This window comes from Raphanus sativus, chromosome 6 (assembly GCF_000801105.2).
Source record: "Raphanus sativus cultivar WK10039 chromosome 6, ASM80110v3, whole genome shotgun sequence".
Classification (NCBI taxonomy): Eukaryota; Viridiplantae; Streptophyta; class Magnoliopsida; order Brassicales; family Brassicaceae; genus Raphanus; species Raphanus sativus.
The window spans coordinates 14,376,132-14,383,482 of NC_079516.1; the positions used below are offsets into that span (position 1 = coordinate 14,376,132).

Below are 7,351 nucleotides of genomic sequence, written 5' to 3' on the forward strand. Positions count from 1 at the left end.
AAAAAATTTAGAGAAAATTGAAAAAAAAGAAGCAAAAACTTAGAGAAAAATTTGAAAAAATAAGCAAGAACTTAGAGAAAATTGAAAATAATAAACAACTATTTATAACATCTGATATATTTCTATTGCTGACCATTAACCAAATAAACAATTATATAATAAACGATTCTTGACATAAGAAACATCGTATTTCTACTACATATACACTTGTCCAATAATACACTTGTTCAAAAAAAAATACACTTGTCCAGTATGTAAAAAAACATATTGACCAGGCTTAGTTTTAATTTTATCTATTAATGATTAAAATTTAAATTTAGAAATTAGTAAAATAAATATATTATTTTTTTGTCAGCAATAAATATATTTAACTATACATAATTTTCATATTATGGAAAAAGACTAAATTGTAATAAAAATGAGGTTCTTTCTGATGGACTTCGACCAACTAAACTTATAAAAACATAGTAGCAATTTTAAGAACTCTGGAAATATATTTTCTCACACCTAAACATAGTAGTAATTTACCAAACCAATAATTAATGAAATTAATATAGTAAAGTTTCTCACAAAAACCTTGAAACATATACAAGTGAATTGAGAAAATATTTATTTTTTCACAACTACAATATACAAAAGAACTGAGAAAACAATATTCAATACTACTATACTTATTGGGCCTTCTGTCAAATTCAACAGGCCTATTTGAAGAGTTGATGGCTTCAAGTGTTCATGAACACAATTTAAGTTCTTTTAAAAAAAAATTAGTGACATCATCCAAAACAAAACCAAAAACTTATTACACATAAAGAAACCACAATAACCTACAACAACCTTCAAGAAACAAGAACCTCAAGGAGGCCTAATACAAGAGAAATAAAATACCAAAAGAGAGTGAGCAGAGGAGGGCCTGGCCGGGATAGAGAGCAGACGATCTCTAATTAGTCGATCCAGTGAGGCACGGAGAACTTCAGGCGGAGTTGTTTATTTTATTTTTGAAAGCAGAGATATGAATACAGAGAAGCAGAGAGAATACAGAGAAGAAGACACGACTGATGTGAATGGCGAGGGCATTTTTAATGGGATTGAGTATAGGATGTTAGGTATCTTTTTCAAAGTCACCAGAAATAGGAACAGTTTCGACCTTAGGGATAGCTCAGGTTCCTTCAAGTGTCTATGGAGCAACAAGACAATATTAATTATCAATACTACTCGTTACAGATTTTATTGTGTTTATTCAACTATAACTGGAATCAGCCAAGGCAACTATAATTTAAAATAGAATAAGTAATTGTTATTGCTATACTCTAATTTCACAATTTTGAACTTGTGCATTGTATGTTTAAATTCTGAAACCCAAAGATATAGTTTGTTATATTATAACAATATGTAAATATATATTTTGGAAAAATATCTGTGTAAATTAAAACGATATCTGTTTTAAAAATCCAACCCACAATATTGTTTACACCGAAAAGATAATAAATAAGATTTGTATTGTTAAACAGATTTTTAGTTTAACGTTTTCAGGAATATTCTTATTTTATTCATTTCATGTTTTTGCTATTTTTATGTAGAGTATAGTTATTACATTTTTACACAAGTTAATTTTATTCCATCTTTCTGGAAACAGTTTAAGAAAATTTTCACCATTTATTTATTTGATTAAGCTTTTAAACATTTATTTATAACTAGTATTATGGCCCCTGCTTTGCAGGAACACATTATATTTTTCAATATAAATTTTAATACAACAAAATTATTATAATTTCTAAACGTATGAATTGTCTAAATATATTTTTTGTTAAAATATAGCATAAATGTGATTTATTATGATTGTATTAAATATTTATTAATATGATTAAATATTTTAGAAATATTTTAGACAGTAAAGGCATACATATTTTTAAGAAACATATGTGTTAAAAATTATAGAAATTAAACCCACAATTATTATTTCTCCAATTAAACATTTTAACCAAACAAAATTCACAATGAAACAACAAACACAACGCAAGGTGAATTTAAAAAAAACTGTTAAAAGCATGATTTGCAGAAATGTATGGCCGTGGGATCATGATAGTCACATGTTTTGCCTGCAAATTTGGGAAGAGTGTTACAATTCAATAGAAGAAAATATAAAGCATCATGTATCAAGGAGCATAAAATTTCTTAACTCCAGATTCAAAAAAAAAAAAATCTTAACTTTGACATTTGTATAAACTACAATCTATCAAGAAAATCCAGAAAATGTATGTTTACGTTTGACGTTTCTTTACACAGAATAAAAAAATGACTATGGATGATGGTGAATTTCAAGAGAATAATTGTAGTTATTTATAGTATAATTTCACAAGTGAGTTGAGATAGTGGAAACAGTTATAGAGATAATGGGAAGTAGTAGTTATGATAAATCATTTTTGTAACCGTTTGCTCTCGAAACAACAAAGAATTTTGTAAAAGTTTTTTTTTTAAAATATGAATAGCACATATCACTTTCAAAATTGTGAATTAACTTAGTGTAAAAGAAATAAGCAAAGATTAATTCAATTTTGTTTTGCAATATTTTGGTGGCCGTAAAAAAGTGAAGAAAAGAAAAATTCAAATTTATTTTCCCAATATCTTCACTGTTTAAGTCAAAAAAAAAAAAATATCTTCACTGTCGAAAAGGAAAATAAAAAGTTAATTTTTTTCTTAATTTTTTTTCTTAATTGTAGAAGATATTGTTGAACAGTTACTAATATTATTACTAAGGTTGCCTCATATCTATTCTATTAATTCTGCAGTGTGACCAATTGATAAAGGTTCTGTCCATCTTTTTAAATTTTATACCCATCCCTGATTATTAATTAAACATAGCCGTCCGTGATTATTAACTACTTTACACTTCGCATATTAACTGCTCTCTTGATTCTATTAATAGCAGGCCCATTACTTTAATTTAACTATCCAATAATACAAGACAAAATTTAGCAGTGGGAGTAAACTATAAATGAGGCCCATAACTCTTTTAAATCACGCCATTATTATTTGACCTATAAATCAGATCCCTCTATTTTCTTGTGTTTGAAGACAAGATTTGAATTACCTACAATCTAATAATATGGATAATATCTATTCTTTTAAGAGTAGATATCCAACAAAACAGAATATTCTATGACTCAAATCTATGATCAGATACTCAAATTCGAAATTTTGTTATCTAACTCCTTAATCCCATAAAATATGCAACCATCTTCTGTAACAAATAATTAAACTAAAAAATAAATAAATTCTGATAACTAATAGACTTTACATCGCCTTCTTCTCTTATAAATACCATTCATACAGTCTAAACTCAACACACGCTTCCTAAAACCTTTCAGCAAAGTTAATCGCTACAAGAAATACCTTTAACCATGGAACTCACTAATTTGGCTGACATCAGACCATACAAGTCCGAGTGGCGTGTTCAAGTTAAGGTGCTCCATACCTGGAAGCATTACACCAAACTTTCTGGAGAAACATTGGAAATCATTTTGTCTGATGTACATGTAAGTCTCATACTTTAGCTAGCCAATATATATATCCAATTCTACTATCTAAAATCGCTGAACTTGATTATTTTGCAGGGAACAAAAATTCTTGCATCCTGTAAGAAGACATACTGGGATAAGTTTGCAGCAAAAGTACCTGTTGGAATGTGGAGATACATCGAAAATTTCTCCATCACTAACCCCGGTGTTACCTTCAGGCCTACCAGTCATCAATATAAAATCAATTTCATCTATAGCACTGATATCACTCCCTCAACCCTGCAAGACGACAGCATGTTTCTCAGTTTGGTTAATTTCCAGACTATTCAACAGGGAGTAGAAGATGAAAACATCTTTATTGGTAAGTATGACAATTTTTTGCTTTGATAATTACATCCCAATAATTTCTTATAACGATGATTTTTTTTCCAACTTTCAGATGTTATTGGAGAAGTGACAGATTTGGGAGGTCTTGAATCAGTTATGTGCTCGGGTAAACAAAAAAAGAAAACTGAGTTCAGTTTGACAGACCTTGAGTAAGTTACCACATTTTTTTCTTGATATCCTATTATTGTGATCAAAATATTTTTTGACATAATTATTTTGACAGTGGCAATAGGATTTCTTGCTGTCTATGGGGAAAGTTTGCTGAAAGCATTCATTCTAATTGCAAACCAGCTGGTGAAGATCCAGTTATATGTCTCTTAAGGTTTGTGAAAGTTGGAACTTACAAAGGTAATTCAAACTTATCTGTCTCTTAAGGTTCATCATATTACATTTAGTATACTATTTTAGAGTTTTGTTATTAATGTGTGTTTATGTTATATTTTTTACTGTCAGGTGAGGTTCAAATTTCAAATTCATTTGATGCTTCTCAAATCTTTTTTAACCCTCCAATAATGGAGACTGAAGCCTTTCTGAAAAGGTATTTAGAGTGTGAAATGAGTTAAACGCTATAGTTTAAATAATTAAACAACTTCAATTGTTAACATTTAATAGGGATGTTGCATCAAATGCTTTGACATTGGTTGAATCCCAACAAGACAAACTTGAAAGGGAGATCAGACGCGATAAATGGATGCAATACCCAATGAGAGACATTGCAGACCTATTTCAATCAACTCAGGTAATAGTTCCGATGGAAACTATATTCTACCACTGTCAACTCTATTAAAACACTACCGTTTTCTATTGTCTTTGTAGACTGAGCAATGCAGAATCATTGCCACAATTTCTGCACTTGACAAGGATTGGGGATGGTACTATTTTGGATGCAAAACATGCAATACAAGGGTCTTCAAGATTTCAAAGAAAGTTCAAATCGTCAAGGGCAAAGAAATAACTACTAATCTGTGGTGGTGTGAAAAGTGTGATGATAAAGTCACTAATGTCTTGCCAAAGTAATATTTTTTACTTGCATTTTTGTTGTGTAGATTTTCATTTCATAACTATATAATAGTACCATAATATGATACAGGTTCAGGATTCATTTATGGGTGAAAGATGGTACTGGAGAAGCATACCTCAAGCTACTTGACTGGATTGCAATCGGAGTTGTTCCTGAAAGTGCTGCTGCCTTGCTCAACGGTTCATTTGATGAGGTTATAACCTGCATTTCACAATTTCATTATGCACTTTCACAAATAAAAACGTGGGTTCATAATTAACATACTATAAAATGAGTCTTCTAACATATATTGAATATTACAGCTACAAGATATTGACTCTTTTCCTGAAGCTATTACTGCTTTGGTTGGAAAGACTTTCATGTTTGGTCTTTACATTGAGAATAACAATGTTACAAGCAAAGGTGGGATGTATAGAGTTGGTAAAGTGTGGAATGAGCTAAGTGTGCTTTTTACTGCTGGTAGCACCACCGAGTCATGGACTCAGTCTGATGTTGGAACTACTAACTTAAGTGGTTCACAGGTATGGTTTACTATTTTTAGATTTATAGAAAAATATATATAATTGTACATTACTACACCATATTGATATGTAAATTGTTTGCACAGGGATCATTTTTAGCTATGGAAAGTCAGGCAAACGAAGAGATTCAAGTAACACCATCATCTAAACGCAAACAACAATCCATTGAAGTTGAGCCTGACATAAGTTCTACCACAAAGAAGCAGTGCGCTAGAATAGTTGTCAAGAAAGAAAAGAACACCAAAGAAGACTCAACCTCCAAGAAAAGTGGCTGATGAAGTGCTTTTTGCACATTTGTTCTGTTTCTTTTTAGTTTTTCGTTATTTAAAATAAGTGCTTATTGCACATTTGTTTCACTTATCTCATCTTTAATTTGGAATAAACGATTTTCAATATTTTAATTACTTTGCTAGATTCTGTTATGAATTGCATTACAATAATAGTTAAAACTTTATTATTCCAAACTGTGATTATTATATTTTTGATAATTTAATAATGGAAACGAATTTGCTATCGTACTTTTGAAGTTAAATAATTATGATATTGTTAAAAATAAATAAATGGTTCTCAATTTTTTTGTTAAATATTAAACAAAGAATTTCGGCACAGAGTAATGTATCATGGACAAATAATTTATATAATAACTGGTTTCATGCTAATTAATAAACACACCTTATATTAAGGAAAGTAAAACAAATTATTCTAATTTAACTATCCAATAAAAAATAAGTTAATTAGCTAACACACGTTTAGAGAATACGTAACCCTAACTGCCAAGTGCAGAACATCGATGGATTCTGAAAAAACACCAATGGAAAACTAACTTCTCCAAAATCAAATACCATTACAACCAGACATGAAGAACATAGAAGACAATACAAGGAAGAGAAAAACAAATCATCCACCTTGCAGTCAGAGTCCATCCGATTCTAAAAGTGATGATGGAACCAAATCCGATTCTGCCTTTAGACCAGTGTTCAGAGATGTTTCCAATCAAAATCCGACACTACCAAGTTCAGGGAGTACTCAACATTGGACTCAACCATCAACTCACTTCAGCTCAGGAAATCCATACTATGGTGCTTTTCCTTTACCTATTTTAGTGTTGTGTTACTGTTTTCTGTTATACCAATTACTGAATCAATAAATACTCAAATTCATGCGTCTATTATGTTGTTGATGCACCTACAGACATAACCAATGTTTCTTGAATAAAAAAATGTAACTTTGCTAATATGAAACCACAAGAGACATAGATTCAGAAAACATTACCCGATATCGATAACAACGGTATCATCAAGAGGAGGCGGTGGAGCTGTGTAGCCAGGTTGATAAACGCAATTCCACACTTTGTACCTCCCCATCAGCTCCTTCACCCCTGTGACCATTTCAAACTATGAATCCATCGTCTCAATGCTTAGATCCAAATATAAAATTAAATAACGCTCATCTACCTGTAAAGGTGTAGTAGTAACCGCGGTTTCTGAGTTCCCGTTGCTGACTTCCTCGAAATCTACGATCCTTCCTTCGATGATGTAAACAGGTTTGGATCGATCTTAGCTTTAATGGGAACTTCTCGAGGTCTATCGCTGCTTGTATGCATAACTCGGGAACCGCAGAGATCGTACGGACGGTGAACCTCTCCTCGTGGATCTAAAGCTTCTTCTTCTCTGCCGCGAAGGAGACAACCTAAGATATCGATCGATGGAAGAAGAGCTACGACGAGGAACAGGTGGAGTCTCTCGAAGAGCTTAGGTTTCCGTTTTGAGGAGATATGGAAGAAACTTGGGTGAAAATCACGATGGTGTTTCTGATGTTGCGGAGAAGACGAGGAGCTCAAGCTTTTCCATTATTCTTTTTTTATTTTTCTGTGGTTACAAAATTTTTTATTTTTAGTTTCCACCGAC

At 31.3% G+C, this 7,351-nt stretch overlaps 1 long non-coding RNA gene across 1 annotated transcript; it reads right to left on the reverse strand.

The window, feature by feature from the left end:
• Positions 1-3,224: 3,224 nt before the first annotated feature.
• On the reverse strand, positions 3,225-5,127 carry LOC108811130 (uncharacterized). Its single transcript, XR_001943240.2, has 3 exons — positions 5,039-5,127; positions 3,673-3,794; positions 3,225-3,472 (listed from the first exon to the last, which is right to left on the reverse strand). It is a non-coding gene; the product is annotated as an uncharacterized LOC108811130 (long non-coding RNA).
• Positions 5,128-7,351: the final 2,224 nt, after the last annotated feature.